This window comes from Carya illinoinensis, chromosome 9 (genome assembly GCF_018687715.1).
Source record: "Carya illinoinensis cultivar Pawnee chromosome 9, C.illinoinensisPawnee_v1, whole genome shotgun sequence".
NCBI classification, from domain to species: Eukaryota; Viridiplantae; Streptophyta; class Magnoliopsida; order Fagales; family Juglandaceae; genus Carya; species Carya illinoinensis.
This window is the reverse complement of record NC_056760.1, coordinates 8,647,814-8,666,514: the sequence shown is the minus strand read 5'-3', so window position 1 is coordinate 8,666,514 and position 18,701 is coordinate 8,647,814. Positions and strand designations below refer to the sequence as shown.

At 33.9% G+C, this 18,701-nt stretch overlaps 1 pseudogene; it reads left to right on the top strand.

Moving 5' to 3' along the window:
• The first annotated feature begins 617 nt into the window (after nucleotides 1-617).
• On the top strand, nucleotides 618-17,554 carry LOC122276743 (annotated as a pseudogene).
• The last annotated feature ends 1,147 nt before the right edge of the window (nucleotides 17,555-18,701 follow it).

The window sequence follows — 18,701 nt, the reverse complement described above, 5'->3', positions numbered from 1 at the left end:
CCAACGTTTGCCCATCATCTTTCCTACGGAAGTTGAGAACGTTGCCTTTGGAAGCTTCCCTCAGGTTATAGAACGCCAAAAATTCCATGGCGGTCAGATCAGGATAAGGGTCCCCAAGAGGTTCCAAAGCCATACGAAACACAATGCAGCCGCAGAGATATGTCCTTAGCGCGTAAGGGTGTAATTGAGAGGGAGCAATATTAAGAAGGTCCAAAAGGTCGCAAACAGGGTGGCAGAAGGGGAGCCTTAACCCGTTCTACAAAAGAGAAACAGTGATAGCCACTCTAGGGGCGAAGCCCTCGCTATCACAAAGTTTGTGTTCAGGGAGGCTTAAGACAACAATCTTAGGAATACGAAAGTCTTCCCGAATCTTGGAAAATGTATCTCTCGAAAACCTGAACGCCATCGGTGCCCAGCGAAGATTGTGCCCTCAGGGATCGCAAAGGGGCTTTTAGAAACCTCGCCTTCAACGTAAGAAGCCATTGAAATCGTTAGGAAAAGAATAGCAAGAAAAGAGCAAGATGAGCAAAGAGCAAAGATAGGAATGAAGAGGCAGAGAGCGTAACAGGGGAAGGAACGAGAGGCAAGGGAAAAATGAAGTTTTGAAGGGTAGTGAAATGCAAAAGGCCAAACGGAAAGAAAGAGTAACTCTGCAAGAAGACTAACCGGCGCAAGTAAACTGTTTGTCTTCTCTGTCACAATAGCGAAAAATGATATCAAATCTACAGTTCTTCATAACCAAATCTTCATAGGGGGAGGAAAGAACATAAAACGGCCAAAGGGCGTAACGAGCCAGAAAACACAAAAAGGCCATGGGTTGTTTGGGCCCATGACCATGTCTACATATTTTCCAAGTACCCAAGCCCATGTAATCACACCCAGCACTGTCACAACAACAAGATTGGTCGAAAAGAAATTTCATCCACCAGAAGGCGAATAGAATTGGCAGAGTAACTGGAGGGACCATTCCAATCGGAGCGCCCTGGAGCATATAAAAAAGGCCCATAATGGCCCAATATGGGCCTAAAAGTCACAAAGGGATAGTCAAGAGAAATTCAAAAAGAGACATACATGGCACCACCTTTAACGGAAGGATAAAAACAACAAGAAGTGATAGGATTATTCAAAATCCTAAGCCTTGATCTGTTCCGATAAATCCTGGATGAGATATGTACAACAAACGAACCTATATATATACAGGTAATCTTTGAGATCCGGGGATAGAATCTCTTAACTGACTTTAGCATCGGAGTATTTGCAGGAGGAGCCCCCCTCGAGTTTCACCAAAGAAGAAGGACTGAGCTGTGGAAGATTGAAAGTGAGACACGTCCCGAACAATCAGATATACGAGATGATCAGTAGATAAAAAGTGAAAGGGATTGTCTTTGGTTTCAGAGATCAGGATCGGAGGAGAAAATATTTTATGTTACTGAGAGCACCAGTAGTACTCATATTGGTATTTTTAACGTACAGCGCGAGTCCATCCTTCATGTTCTCCATAAAACTTAATCATATTGGTTCCTTGATTTGCAGGCCAAAAGATAGAGGAACAACGTAGATCGTGTGTTATTCAAATCGACTTCTATTGCTCGGCATCGTTGTCTTCCATTTTGTTACTCCCACGGCTCAGTGGTACTGTTATGAAACTGGTAACTACACCAGCAACAGTACCTACAGGGCAAACCTCGTTGGCCTCCTGACCTCCATGTCTTTGAACACGAAGATTGATTACGGATTTTATAATTTCACTGCCGGAGAAAATGCTGACAAAGTGAATGCGATTGCATTTTGTAGAGGAGACGTTACGCCAGATGTGTGTCGTAGTTGTATCAATTCGACAAGTCAATATCTCTTAAGAGTCTTGACCCAACCAGAAGGAGGCAATCAATTGGCCCGATAAATGTTTTGTACGATACTCAAACAGATCTATATTTGGCGTTATGGAAATGCAGCCAACGTTTGCTTTTTATAACGCAAATGTACAAAACGCATCCGACATAGAAGGGTTCAACATCGTCCTAAGACGCCTGTTAGATAGGCTAATAAAAAGAGCAGCACTTGGAAATTCTACTCGCAAGTTCGCTCTAGGAAGCAAGGATGCCCCAGACTTCCAAACAATCTATGCACTTTCGGAGTGTACTCCTGATTTGGCCTCGATGGACTGCAACAACTGCCTGCAGGGGTTGGTTGGATCTATTTCACAATGTTGTAATGGAAAGCAGGGAGCAAAAATCGTAACACCCAGTTGTAATTTAAAGTATGATACATTCAGTTTCTATGACCCTGCAGCCGAGTCACCACCTCGGTCGCCTCTGCCACCGCATATAACGCAGCAAGTTCTCCCCCCACCACTACAACTGCTTCCACCCACACAAGGTACGTATGATGGTCAACGACCTTTTCATTCTGTTTTGGTTCTACAAAGTATATAAATCCTACTGTGCCAACGTTTTATCATTTATGGACCGTAAAGGGATTTTGAGAGAAGAATATTATATATAAATTAGAATTTCGATAGGCGATTAGCCAATTTTTTCTTCTAATTAATCATGGGTATATATCTTTAACTTTACCATATTCATCTCCTGAAATGAGCTGTCTTTAATCTTTATCCACAAAGAGAGAAAGGCATTCTAAGTGTTCCATGCACTCGCAAAATTCGAGGAAGGTCGCACTCTTCCTTGAAGTTCTTAGTGGGAGGTCCAAAGAAAACGAATGGTCCACTGGGCGGTGCCGTCTCCCCAGCTGAAATTTTGAAACTAACTTCCAAAACGAATGATAGGCGTACTACTCATTTAGTATTTTTACCGTCTATGAAATTTTTATTTTTTTTAAAGTATTTTTTTAACATTCTTAATTATTAAAAAAAATTAAAAAAATATATACAATTTTACTAATGTTCATTTCCTTAACCATTAAGTAAAAAAAATGAAATTAAAAAAATAAAAAGAATAGTAGAAAAGTGATAAGAGGATAATAAACCTATTATTTTTCAAAAATTTAATCCCTAAATTGCCTCTGGCATGCATGCCATCTGGTCCACGTTTATTTCCGTATCTATATTTTTAGAATATAAAATTATATAGTTCAGTTCATTTCTTTTTATTAATTTATCCTTTCAAATGATATTAACGTATAAATTAATTTTAAAATTAATTTTTAACTCCTCAAATCCACATCTCATCATCCGAATAAAATGAAAAAATTATATATATAAATTTTTAATTTACAAGTCTCATGTAAGCCCTTTAAAAAAGGGTAAAATTCAAATGAAAAAAATCTCTTTTTAATGGTAAGTCTTTTTTTTTAATATATATAGAATTTACATAAAATTTATACATTTTAAAACTATATTTAACATTATTATTTAAAGTAAGTATTCAACCCATTGAGTTAATAAATTAAATAAGAGTTTGATCAAAAAGTGAGAAAAGTGTTAAAATATTAATTAAATAATTAAGCTTCTTTTACTACAACAAATATGGCTTTTAGTGACAGATTATAAATAGTGACGGTTTCCAAACTGTGACTAAAACGTATTTACTGTGACGGTTTGTGAGAACTGTCACTAAATGTTGGGCAAGAATTTCAAAACGTTCGGACGTTTCACATAATACGTTCGCACGTCACAGTAACGTTTAATGTTATGTATATTTACGTGCGAACGCAAAAAAATTAGAGCGAAAGTTCGAACGTTTTAACTAATTACGTGCGAACGTGAATATATTAGCGCCAATGTTCGAACGTTAATGTGATAAAGTTCGAACGTTATATGTTAAATTACATAAATTAACCATAATATATATTTTTTTAATAGTAAGGTTGAGTAATGTTATATTAAAAAAAATTAAGAGTAGAAATTAAGCTACACAATACATACATTAAATATTTGTGTCCATTACATATGTCGAAAATAAAAAACGTTCGAATGATAAATTTTTACAAATCACTTTCAGAATTGCTGGTTTACAAAAGATCGAAACTCCTCAGTCAATGTCTCAACCTTATTGTTTAGCACATCTACATGATGTGCAAGATGTGCGACAGCCTGATCTATATGTGCAATCTGTCTATCGATCTGTCGATCTATATGCGCCTTCATATCTGTCATCATTGTATCAACCCAAGCAGGTCGCACATCCCCAGCAGATGTAACTCCTGGCTGCTGACTAGTACTCGCCGACGGGCGAGCAACATCGGCCCCAAACTCAGTCGGGGGAACAAGATCTGGCGTAGGACCAAACTGACGCCAAGCTGAGCCTCTCCCCTGTCCAATGCTCCGGCGGTGTGTGGTTATGTCGATAGGGCTCATCTGGTTTATCACCATCTCCTCCACCTGGAGTGGCACTCCCCGAGCTAGTAATAAGCGGCTGATATTATCCGTGGTAACAATGCTGGCCTCGTAACGGATCCGCTCAAATATAACAAGGGGCAAGTCAATGGGTTCACCACGTGCCAAGCCAATCAGGAACTGTGCACGAGCCCGACTGAATGTGCTCTTATGTGCCACCGGGTCTACATTTGTTGCAACAAAAATGTGCAACATGCGAAAGAAAGGCAGCAGCTGATTCTAGCTGAAGGAGTTTGGCCTATCGAGCTTTGTGCGGTCCGTACTAGTGAGGATGTAGAAATCCTGGTCCCGCTCATCGTCACCAACCTCAGCAGCAATAGGATTGCCCTCGGGTCGATCTTCTTCATGACTGGGCATAAACTCAACAGGGCCCGAAGATGAAGCAGAAGCGGCTGGATCTGCCTCGAATATGCCCGGGGAAAATGCAGCTACTATGTCACCAGCCTGAGCAGCTGTTGACTCAGGTAGTATACGCGGAATCTGGAGTAAGTTGGCGAGAACATCTGCCGAGAACTGAAATTGTACATCGCGTACACTGAGAGTATGGGATGATGCATCGTTAGGCATGGTGGCCATCCCAATGTAAAACTCTCGAACCATTGTGGAGTAAATCTTTCCCCTCAATGTGCATATGGGGCCCCAGCCTCTGGTGACGAAGACGTCTCTCAGCGTCTTCTGCTCCCAGCTGAGCTCATCAAACTCATTAATGAGGATTTCTCGTTCCCCCATAACAGTTCGTGCCCCCAGCCGAGCAATGTTCGGATTGCCTCCATCCCTCCCTCGCTTCCTTGTCGTCATATACTGAGCCATATCCTGAAAATTAAAAAAAATATATAAGTTATAACATTTAAAAAAAATGATTATAATTACAGATACATACGTATTATGACATATATGGATTATACAGAAAATTAAAATATCATCCTTATAAATTTTGCCAGTAAAACTTTTAAATAATTTCACTTTTTCAATATATAAAATAATAATACTTAAAAGAAACAATATAAAAATATTTTAATAGGAAACGTTCGAATGTTATTGAAAGTACGTTCGCACGTTAAAATAGGTGCGAATTTACAAAGATGATACGTTTGGACGTTCTTATCGAACGTTTCATTCAAACGTTCGATAAAAACGTGCGAATGAGTTCATTACGTCTGAACGTATTATCTAAACGTTCGGACGTAATGAATTTGAACCGTCATACGTTCGGACGTTCTTACTAGCTGAAGAAGACCAACGGTTTACGTTCGAATGTTTTATCCAACGTTCTGTTAAAGCGTTGGATAAAAACGTTCGCACGTAAAAATAATACGTTCGCACGTGTTAAAATATAACGTGCGAACGTAAAGAATACCAAAGGTCACACGTTCGGACGTTGTGTCGTGACGTCCGAACGTTACGACACGGAATCGCTGAGTCGACTCAGCCATTACCGAAGCATGTTTCAAAGCCACAAACAACCAAAATATGCATTTATATATAGTGGGGAATGTTTCTACGGTCCTATTTTATCAATTTACTGCGAATGGTGGCCGGAAATGCAAGTTTTATAACCGGCCTACGGTGGGTTTCAAATTTTTGAAACCCACCGATTAAAAGCAAGGAAATAGAAGAGGGAGAGGGCACATTACCTTTTAGTGACGGTTGCGGTGGCGGATGGCGACGGTTGCAGCAGCGTGCGTGGCAGAGAGGAAGAGAGAGTTTGAGTTTTATAACCGGTTTCGTGCAAGTTATGGCCTGGAAACTGTCGTGCCTGGCCTTATATACAGTTAACGTTCGAACGTTAATTAATTAACGTTCGGACGTTAACTGCACATGCGAACGTTATGTAGATTACGTTCGGACTTAAAATCATACGTGCGAACGTATAACTTGTACGTTCGGACGTTGTGTTAACATGCGAACGTATAACGTATATGTTTGGATGTCAATCAAAACGTCCGAATGTTTTGGTTATAACATTCGAACATTTTTACACTATATATTAAATTATATATATTATATAATATATCATATTATTATAATATATATTATATTACCTATATATTACTATATAATATGATATATTATATAATATATATAATATAATATATAATGTATAATATTATATACGTATAATATACATATATTATATAGTATATAGTGTTAATAGTGTATATAGCGTATACTATATACTGTTATACATGTATATAGTGTATACTATATACTATATAGTGTTATACTATATACTATATAGTGTTATACTATATAGTATATAGTATATTACACTATATACTATATAGTGTATACTATATAGTGTTATTTAGTATGTAGTGTTAATACGTATATAGTGTTATATACGTATTATTGAAACCTATATTATATAGTATATAGTATTATAGTATACTATATTATATATGTATATTATATACGTATTATATACTATATATAGATATAATATATATACGTATGTTATTATATATTATATTATATATACTATATATTATATTATATCTAGTGTATACCTATATAATATTATTGTATATATTATTGTAATAATATTAATATATATTTAATACTATTTAATATGTTAATATATATAGTATATATTTTATAGTAGTATTATATATTTATTTATATATCCAATACTATAGTTAATATACTATAGTATCTATATCATAACTATAGTATGTACTATATAGTAATATATAGTATATAATATATATAGTATATACACATAAAGTATATGTATAGTATACTATATATTACACTATATTTGTAGTATATATACTATATTATATACAAGTAGTATATATAACATAGTACTAGTACTATATTATATCTATAATATATTTACTATATAATATATTATACTATATTATATAGTTATTATATATAGATAACATACTATATAATACTTATACTATATTATAGACTATAATATAGATAATATATTATATAATACTTATACTATATTATCTAATAACTATATTACTTTAATATAGTTATTAGATATACTATATTAAATTATATTATACTAGGATAATATACAATTTTTCCTATATAATATATTATAATATACTTGTTATAACTATAATATATAATATACTTATTATATTATAGTTATAATATAATATATATTTTATATTATTAGTTAATATAAAGTTATAATATATATATAGTACGTTCTTATATAATACTTATGTTATATATATTATAATTGGTTCAAATTATATATTAATTAATATTGTATAATTTATAATTTAATATATAAGCATATTATGAGGAATATACTAAATTCTAATATCTAAATAATAATATTTACGTTCAAACCTTCATGCGAAACGTTTGGACGTTATAATAAATTCGGAGGGAAATTTCCCGCTTGAACCAAATTTGCACAGTACGTTCTAACGTACTATATAGACGTTCGAATGTTACTGACGAATACATAGGATGGACAACTATACGTTCGAACGTACTGTATAATTACTGGGCAGGATTATTTTACGTTCGAACGTTAATGCTTAAACGTTTGCACGTAAAATGAAACAATGAACGTCCGAACGTTAATCGCATAACAAGCAGAAAATAAAACTTTCACGCATGGGAAAGCAGATTTCTGCTTTCCTCCGTGCGTGTTAGAGTGAGAGACAGAGAGAGTTTTAGAGAGAGGGAGCTGGGAAGTGGAAAGATTTGGAGAGACAAAGAGAGTTTTAGAGAGAGGAAGAGAAGAAGTGGAGGGTTATAGTGAGAGAGAGTTTGCAAAGGTATAGTTTTAAGCATTAAGGTAAATAATATTTCTCATTTTTTATTTGTAATTTACATGATAATTATCAATGTTTTATTTCATATATATGTAACTAACTAGTATTGTGTATTTTTTGAAGGATCATTTGTTGTGAATTGTTGAGAAGTTGTGATTTTTGAAGAAGAATTTATTTAAAGCACAAGGTATATATACTAAACTCTATTGTTACATTTTATTGTGGATTTAATTTGTGATATAGATTGTGTTGTTTGGATGAAATAAAAAGAAAAATTATTGTTATTGAATATGTTTATTCTTAATGTGATAATGTTTTAGTATAGTGTATGTTTTTGAATAATAATTATTTGTTAGTTTATGTGTCTATTTTAGTAATTTGTTGTGATAAAAGAATATATATAACAATTTATTTAATAAATAAATAGTGTGATTATTTGTGTAAAAATAAAAATTTTGGTATATAATTTATAATAACGATAATTATAAATTATAATATTACAATTAAAACTATTATCTATATAATTAGTTAAATAACTAATATAATAAATTGTGAAATATTACTAAGTGTCAATTATAAGGCATAACTATATAGTATATATAAAAATTCGTATTACTAAAATTATAATATAAATAAGTATTATAAAATAGTAATTCCTAAAAATCTAATAGCTCAATAATCCTAAATATTTTATCTTATAATTATTAGTATAGTGTTATTAGTATTAATTCATAATAATAATTATCATGTAATGTATAGTATTAAAAAAGGATTAATATTAAATAGATAAGTAATTATAATAATAATTACTTATTTAATAATAAAAATTATTATAATAATTATAATAATTTTGGCAATAATAGTAATAATTATATAATAACTGATAACAATTAAGTGTTATCAATATATAGTATAACTAGTAATTATAATCTAATTTACTATATATTATATTAAATACGAAATAAATAAGTAAAAATTGTTATTTTATACTATATAATAACAAATAAAATATAAGTGTTATCAGTAACTTATAATAGTAATTATAGATATTTTATAGTAGTGTTATATATTATATAGCTGATAAATGACATATAATTTGTTATTAGGAATTATATAAGTCTACAAATAATTTCTAAGTGTTATCAATCATTAATAATATAAATATTATTAGTACATCGGGATAATTCAAATCATGTGCGCTAATTTATTTGTAAACTTTTTTGTTAGATATTGTATAACATTGCATAAATAACCTTAGACCCGTTTGGGAATTAGTGTACATTTAGGTGTACATTAATTCCTGAATTGTCCAGTGTGGACAGTTTGAGATTATATTATCTGTATTGCACATAAACGTTATTCCTACTTTGAACGTTTAGTATGAAGTTTCGGTGTCTTCCTCATTTGTTCTTCGGGTATACTGTTCTTAGGGTCATAATCCCTATATGTGAACATGTATACTTGGAGAACTATGGGGAAGTACTGCTGAAATTTTTACTAACGTTCAAAGTAGTAGAGTAACGGGACTTGTGCAATATGGAGAATATAATCTCGAATGGGATAGGACCAACTACCTTGAGAAAGAGTACTTTGAACATGATGTATCATGACATGCATGTGTATTTAACTTTTCCATATATTACTAAAAAATTAGATGTTTTTAGAAATGGATAAAAGTTGGATGCGTCTAGATAGACTTGGAAAAGATTACATACCCTATGCGCGTGGAGTAAGGGCCTTCATTGATTTTGCAAAGGCCTCTGCTGATAGTCGTAGTTACATTAAGTGTCCATGTCGAGGTTGTAAAAATTTGTGTGCGATAGGATTGGATGAAGCTGAAAGTCATATATTTGTGAACAGTATGGATTTGGGGTATACTCGATGGGTACTGCATGGTGAGCCGTATGCTGAATCAGCGGATGACTTATTCAGTCAGTGGGAAAATTTGCGACACGTGAATGATAATTATGAGCGAGATGAGATGGAGGAGATGTTGAGTGACATTGGAGCTGGGATGTTTATGGATGAGGTTGACGACAATGGCTCAAGTGGGCGACGGAATGATTCAGATAATTTTCCAGAAATGTGGGAAGATGCAAAGCGTGAGCTTTATCTAGGTTGTACAAAACATTCTAAAATGTCGTTTATTGTGCGGTTGCTTCACATAAAATCATTGTGTGGAATGTCAACCAAAGCAATTAACATGGTATTAGACTTATTTAACGAAGTGCTTCCCGAAGGATCTGCATTGTCGAAGAACTTTTATGAAGCGAAACAGTTGAGAAAGGGATTAGGGTTTGAGTATAAGTCCATATATGCGTGCAAGAATGATTGTGTTTTATTTTGGAATGAGAATGAGAAGAAACAAGCATGTCCTGTATGCGGAGAGTCGAGGTGGAAGGATAAGAAAAGCGTGCCGGTTAAAATATTGCGATATTTCCCATTGAAACCCCGGTTGCAAAGATTATACATGTGTAAGAAAATAGCTCACGATATGAAGTGGCACAAAGAGAAAAGAGTTCAAAATGATGGATTTATGAGGCACCTTGCTGACTCACTTGCATGACAATCTTTCGATAATCAGTATCCAGAGTTTGGGATAGAAACAAGGAACGTGCGTCTCGGACTCACAACTGATGGATTCAACCCTTTTGGAAATATGAGTACAAGTTATAGCACTTGGTCTGTAGTGTTGATTCTGTACAATCTTCCACCATGGAGGTGCATGAAGGCACCCAACTTTTTGTTAACTTTGCTTATCCCCGGCCCGAGATCACCTGGGAATGACATTGACGTATATTTGCAGCCGTTGATTGAAGAGTTGAAAGAGTTATGGGAAGCAGGCGTCAGAACTTATGATGCATCCACATCAACAACTTTTCAGATGCATGCTGCGGTAATGTGGACGATAAATGACTTTCTGGCATATGGGAATCTTTCTGGCTGGAGTACTAAAGGAAAGTTAGCGTGTCCGACGTGTAATAAAGAAACTACTAGTGAGTGGTTAAAATATTCTCAAAAGTTATGTTTCATGGGTCATCGACGTTATCTACCAACAAATCATGCATGGAGAACAGAATCTGCTAAGTTTGATGGACGCGTAGAAGATAGAATTACGCCAAATGAGTTGTCTGGGGAAGAGATCCTGGAATAATTGGTACATGTGGCAGCGAACAATTTTGGCAAAGGTCGGGGAAAGAACAAGAGAAAACGAGGCGTAGCAGAATTGAATTGGACAAAGCATAGTATTTTTTTTGAGTTGCCGTATTGGTCATCCTGCATGTTGCGACATAGTTTGGATGTAATGCATATTGAGAAGAATATTTATGATAATATACTGGGTACATTGATGAGCATCAATAAAAAGACGAAAGATACGATTAAGACAAGGAAAGATCTTGAGAGAATGGGAATTAAACATAATTTGCATTTACGAGTGGATGGTGAGAGGGTGGTCATGCCGCATGCATGTTTTACAATGACAAGGGAGGAGAGGATGGACTTCTGCAAATGGTTGCAAGGTGTGAAGTTGCCAGATGGTTATGCTTCAAATATCAGTAGGAACGAGTGCAGATTACGATAATAGTGGAGATGAAGATGACACTCCAAATGTAGAGGCCTACCAGGAAGATGGAGGAGGGGGTATTAACTTATTTGTTGACCTCGGTACACTCGAGTTGCTCCCCTTATGTAGAGATGACATCCCACTCATCCATCTCGACCCGTCTTCATTAAATTATCACTCAATTGAAGAAAGTGAGAAAAGTAAAGAAGAAGAGTCAGAAGAAGAAGACGAACAAGAATCTAGGGGGGAAGTGGATAAGGATGACGAACAAGAGCTTGATGATGACGACAAAGATGTTATACAGAGAGATTCTGAAACAAACATGGAAAATACATCCAAAGATGAAGACTAAAAGTACTAAAAAGTTTATTCATATACAGCCATTATAGAATTTTATAATAAAGATAAATTTATTCTAATAATATTTTTTTGTTATATATAATCATTTCCAAGTATACCGCCAAAAAGACAAAGGAGAAATGTGCCTCCTCCACCGAGTCCAAGTCCTGAATCCATTGAGGACTCCCCACCTGAGGAGTCCGTTCCCAAAGATGAAGTTAACATTACAGAGAACGATGCACAATCGACACCTACCGGTAAGGAATGTTTACGTTAATACTATATATAATCAAGATGTTTGTTTCAATAAATAATATATATAACCTTCAAAATTATACTATCATCTATTAGTTGATGAACAATTGGCTCGTCGCGGTCGTGGCTATACACGCGGCATCTCACTTGAGAAAAATCGAAGGCATGGTAAACTGAAAATCATAATTCCTGATAATTCCACTGGAGGAGTGAATGATAGTGCAGCAACGCTTTCCTCCTATATTGGCACAGTAATTCGAGCTTACACTCCATTTTATGTGCGCTCCTGGAGAGATGTGCCGAATGAGATTAAGGAACACATTCGGAGTCGTGTGCTTGTGAGTTTACTTATTATATCATTTTTTTCACCTACATTAGTTTATCATATTTTTAACGTAATTAATTTATAATTAGGATGAATTTGACCTCGACTTTGGTCGTAGCGAGGATTTGAGAACTGTGAATGAGTTAATGGCTACACTATTCTGACGTCACAAGGGACGATGTCGCGACCATTTCAAGAAATTTGAGACGTTTGAAGAGGCTGCACAGTCCCCTTTCCAGCAGATGAAATTAGACGACTGGATAAAGTGTTGTGATCTTTTTGCCTCTCCAGAATATCAGGTATTCTAGATTTATTTTTTATAATTATTTACATTTATATTTGTTGTTTATATTACATGTATGTACATATATTACAATTAACGGTGAGAATTATTTTTGTAGCACTTAAGTTCTACAAAAGCAAATAATAGATCTATTCTGACTATTCACCATCGTGCTGGTTCAAGATCATTCCATCGTCTTGCTGAAAAAATGGTAATTAATAAACGCAATAATTCATATTTTTTCTTATTATTCTTTTATAGAAGTACTAATACTGCCTTTTTCAAATTGCTAATGTCGTTTTCTTAGAAACGTGATGATCCTGAAAACTTTTCCCTCATTCATGTCTATGCTGCTGCTCACACTAATGAGCATAGTGAGTGAATGGATCCTGTAGCTGCAATTAATTATGTAAGCGGTATTCCTTTTGTTAAATAAATTATGTAACATGTGATTAAATTATTTTTTATTTGTATTTCTTTTAATATGTTACTTATTGTGTGTTTTGATCTTTCAAACTGCAGGGAAAAATGATGGAGATGCAGTCAGCTTCTGGGGATTCCTCTCCTAGTGACTTGGACATTTTTTCACAGGTGCTTGGGCCCAACTCTAGTATGGCAAGAGGTTTGGGACGATCTTTCAAGCATTCCGGTTCATCTTCCTTAACCTCATCGACATCACAAATTAATAATCTTACCAAAGATTTAGAAGCTGCACGACGCGAGAATGAGTATATGAGGTCTAGACAACAAGAGTTGGAGTCCCTCTTAGAGCGACAGTCTCATTTAGAGACACGTTTGCAGGACCAACAAAGTGACCAGGAGGAAAGAATCCGTAGTGAGGTCCAAGAGCAAGTGCAGCGGGAGATGATGCTGCAAATGGAGCGTGTTATGTCATTGCAACAGAATCGTGCTGGGCGAGGAAAGAAAAAGAAATGAATTTTATTTCTGTATTACGTTTTTAACATCTAATTTGAAAACAGTTTCAAACAATATTGGTTGTGAAATATGTACTGTAATATGAAACAATTGATTTGTTTATTAAGTGGATGAGTTTAGCATTTCTGATATATACGTTCGAATGTAAATAAAATATGTTTCAACAGTATTACACGTTCGAAAATACGTTCGAACGTAACCATACAAAATAGTAACAAAACGTTCGAACGTTTAAACCCATGTTAAAAAACGTTCGAATGTAAAAAAAGTTTAACGTTACAAAACTCCGAACGTACACTTTACGTTTGAACTCTACTCTCTTAACATTCGAATTAACATCCGAACGTTATGATACAAACGTTCGGACATTATTTCCTTTTCGTTGGATTCGTGATTCGAACGTAACGTTCGCACATATAAACGTTCGAACGTTTACATTATACGTCCGAACTATAATCAACAAACCTTACCTTTTCTTGGTCGGATGTCAGCTCGTCTTTTTTACGTTCGAACATATAATTTTAAGTTCGAACGTATAATTTTAAGTTCGAACGTTATATTCTGTGACAGATTCTAACCGTCACAGAAAATAATATGTTTGAACATTATTTCAAACGGCACATCCCCAACCGTCACTAAAAATATTTTTAGTGACGCTTGTACAGTAAACTATCACCAAATGTAATCCGTGATACACATTACGTGACAGTGGTGGTGACGGTCAGAAACCGTCACCAAATATATTTCGTGACGTTTTTTCCATTTCTTGTGACAGTTTCATCTGTCACTAAAACCTATTTTTGTTGTAGTGTTTTTTCACCAACTCAAGCTTTTTGGACATTTATCATATATGATTATTTATATGGGACTTTCATATTATATATCTTTCCTTATCTTTCTCCCCTGTATTATACTATTATTAGTGGCATTTATTTATTTTCATTGAAAACCAACAATAACACTACAAGAGTCGCAGGTGTCCCACTGTCCCAGCTTTGACCGTTGTGCCCGCTAGCTCATTTTGAATTTTATATTTTTTAGTTTAATTTTATATTTTTTTAATATATTTAAAAAAAATTAAATAAAAAAATATACCAATACATTAAAAAAAACTTCTTTAATCATTTAATAAAAAATAAAAAAAATACAAAATTTGGTGAGCAATATAGGAGCGGTGCATTAGGTGGGGCAAAGTAATTTTATTAAAAAAAAAACATTTTTTGGGACCCATCATCGGCAGCCAACTCTGGGTGAATCCATAGTTGTTGTAGTTTAAAAATTAGCTAGGGTGGTGTCGAAACCATGCAGGGTGAATAGTAAATACCCTGTTCTTGTCTATATATAGTCGGATCATACGTGCAAATCGCTAATATATTTAAGTCGAATTTGGTAAAAGAAAAAGACTGGCTCGATCATAAAATTTTATTTATACCTAACATCAGATATCTAATTCAAAATCAGTCTCTTTTAAATGAATTTTTAGTTTCATTTTGATAAAAGCAGAACTCTGGTGTCTGCAGGGAAGGTAAGTAATTTATCAAGAACTACAATTGCTATAGTGGTGTCGATTGTTGTTTCTGCTATATTAATCTTCTGCATGTCATGTTTCTACCTCTTCTATTTAAGAGTGAAGAAGCCAAGGGAGAAACTTGAAAGTAAGTTTAGTATTTGTTTATTTTAAATTGTTGCTATCATTACTGTAGCCAAGAAAATATAGATATCTAGACGCCTTGTTGTATGTCTTTGACGTGATGCATCTCTTCTATAAGTACTAAGCAATATTGATTAAACTAATTTTGGGGACTGCTTTTAAGGATTTATCTTTGCTTGCATCTTTCTACATAAAACATTGGCTTTACTTTGGGGACCGTATTATATAAAACAAAATCTGCTACCATCAGTCAGCATTCAATTTGTTCTAGAAATCAAGACCAGTACTTCAGCAACTCAAATAATGATCAGATGCATCACATTAAATTATGTAGAGCCTGTTGTTGCTTTGTATGAAGAAAATAGCAAGTTGCGTTACCTTTATTCTTGCGATGCATTAGTCTAATGCAGATGTATAACCTGTTCTTACGTGATGGCATCGATGAAATTAGTAGTGTCGATTCCTTGCAATTTGACATTGGGACAATTAAAGTTGCTACGGACAACTTTTCCGCCGCAAACGAGATTGGAAAAGGTGGACTTGGTATTGTTTACAAGGTAATGAGACCCAATCGAGTTGTAATTTATGTCATTTTACTCATTATAATTAGTTAAATCTAATATCATGAATGTTGAGATTATATATGCTAGATTTTGGTATATTCATATCTTTCAGGGTGAGCTTCCAAATGAACAAGAAATAGATGTGAAGAGGTTGTCCAAGGCTTCTCAACAAGGAGATCTAGAATTTAAGAATGAGGTTGAGTTAGTGGCTACGCTTCAACATAGGAATTTGGTAAGGCTCCTAGGATTCTGTTTGGAAGGAAAGGAAAGACTTCTAGTCTATGAGTTTGTACATAATGCAAGCCTTGAAAAGTTCATATTTGGTATGTTTGCCATTCCTCTCAAATCCCAAATTCTATTCATAGTAATTACATCTTAGTGGAATTGTCCTGTCTTCCACGTATGTTGCTTCAGCATGTTCACAATACATGATTTGCATGAATATGTAGATCCAAACAAGAGTGCACTAATGAATTGGGAATTGCGTCACAAAATTATTGAAGGCATCGCTCGAGGACTTCTTTACCTTCACGAAGATTCGCGACTTCGTATTATTCATCGTGATCTCAAGGCTAGCAACATTTTGTTAGATGCAAATATGAATCGAAAGATTTCAGATTTTGGGACAGCAAGATTATTTGTACTAGATCAAACTCAAGGCAATGTGAGCAAAATTGTGGGGACCTTGTAAGTATATCCACATAATCTATAGCAAATAAGGATATAGCATGCTAAATACAAGCAACACCTACAGTTTGTGCCATAGAAACAAACAACAAGGAGGTCCTTAAAACCATCTCAAATAAATAAGATGAAGTTAAGTTCATAAAAAAGTAAAAGTACCGAAAGCTATGATGTCATTCAAATCAAACAAATATTTTTGGTAATTTTCACCTGTAGTGGATACATGCCTCCAGAATATGTAATGCATGGCCAATTTTCAATAAAATCTGATATGTTTAGTTTTGGCATGTTAGTTCTGGAGATAGTGAGTGGTACAAAAATCAACTCTAGTTTTGAGGGAGAGAATGAAGCTGTCGGCCTTCTAAGTTATGTAAGTGCAAATATTTTCTTTCTTAGATGCATTTCCTTTTTATCTCAAAGTCCGACAGGATAGAATTCGTATGATGTTGAAAAAATAAATGAATGTTCTGCTTATTGAGGTGTCTCCCAATGTAACCATCCTGTAGGCATGGAAAAAATGGAGGAAGGGAAAACCTCAAATCTTGTAGATGCCAAATTAAAGGCTAGGTCAACAACTTAAATAATGAGATGCATCCACATTGGATTATTATGTGTTCAAGAAAGTGTGGCTGACAGACCAACCATGGCTACAGTCGTCCTTATGTTTAATAGCCACTCTGTTACTCTACCAGTGTCCAAAAGACCTACATTTCTTATGCACAGCACCAGATCATCAGATGTGTCGTCCCAGTTGGAGAACGATGTTGGTGTAAGGAGACCAGATAGGCGTCGAAGTAGCACTATCCAAGCCTCAATAAATGAAGTTTCAATATCTGAGCTAGAAGGCCGATAACTTTTCGTGGAAGCTAGTGCAGCAATTTGATTGAAATGCAATTCTACTGGTTCATGATTCCCATCCCTGATCCCCTGTTTTTTTATTAAGCAACTTCTCTATAAATGAAGATGGTCATGTATATTTAAGTAGCAAAGATATATATTATGTCATTTTGTGCATCCCAAATGTTTAGACGTGATTAACCTTTAAATAATTAAGTAAATCAAGTTGTGGGGGATGAATGAGTAACAATTGATCACAGGCGTTGTTAATAAAATCTATTTTTTTTCATTTTTTATTTCCAGTTTCTTTTAGTAAGAGTTATTTGATTTCTAACGATTCCTTTTTAATAAAAGATTTAAATTATTACAATTTTACAAATGGTAATATTTTCAAAATCTATCATTTTCTATCGATGATCAAGTCACTTACCTATGATAAAAATGTAGCGATAACGATAACAAAAATATAAATAACAATAGAAAAAAAAAAGTACTTTTTAAGAAAAGACAGGTTCAAAACAACGATTATCATATTTGCAGGTAAAAAAAAAAAAGTTTAAAAGAAGCAAAGAAGAAACAAAAAGAGTAATTAAAAAATAATAAAGTAAGGCCTGATTTAGTTACACGGATGAAATTATCACATCTCATTTAACCATTATAATTTTTTCAAATTTCTATGCAAAATATAATAAACAATTCAACTTTTTTAAATTCTAAAATAAAAATAAAAATAATAAATTATATTTTAACAATATTTTATTTAATTTTTAATTTTTATCTCATCACATCTATATAACCAAACGAATAATGAAGTTTAACTTGCTACAGCAGCTTGCCTAAATTTCAGAAGCTACTATATCAAAATAAACTTTCTTTCTAAATACAAAGCCGGATGCAGTAAGGACGTTTTAACAAGTTTTACTTAGTTATTTTTGTTCAGTTGAGGAATCTCAACTCATCTTAAATTAATGATTGTTGGGATTTATTATTTTTTAACTTTTCCTAAATAGTTAGATTTATCTCAACCTACTTCATACATATACATATATATTTCAACCTATTTACATTTAAATACATCTCAAATAGACTCATAAACAATACTAATCACAAATCAATTTAGATCATCTCAGAACATTTCAGTCTCCAAACGTAACTCCAATGCT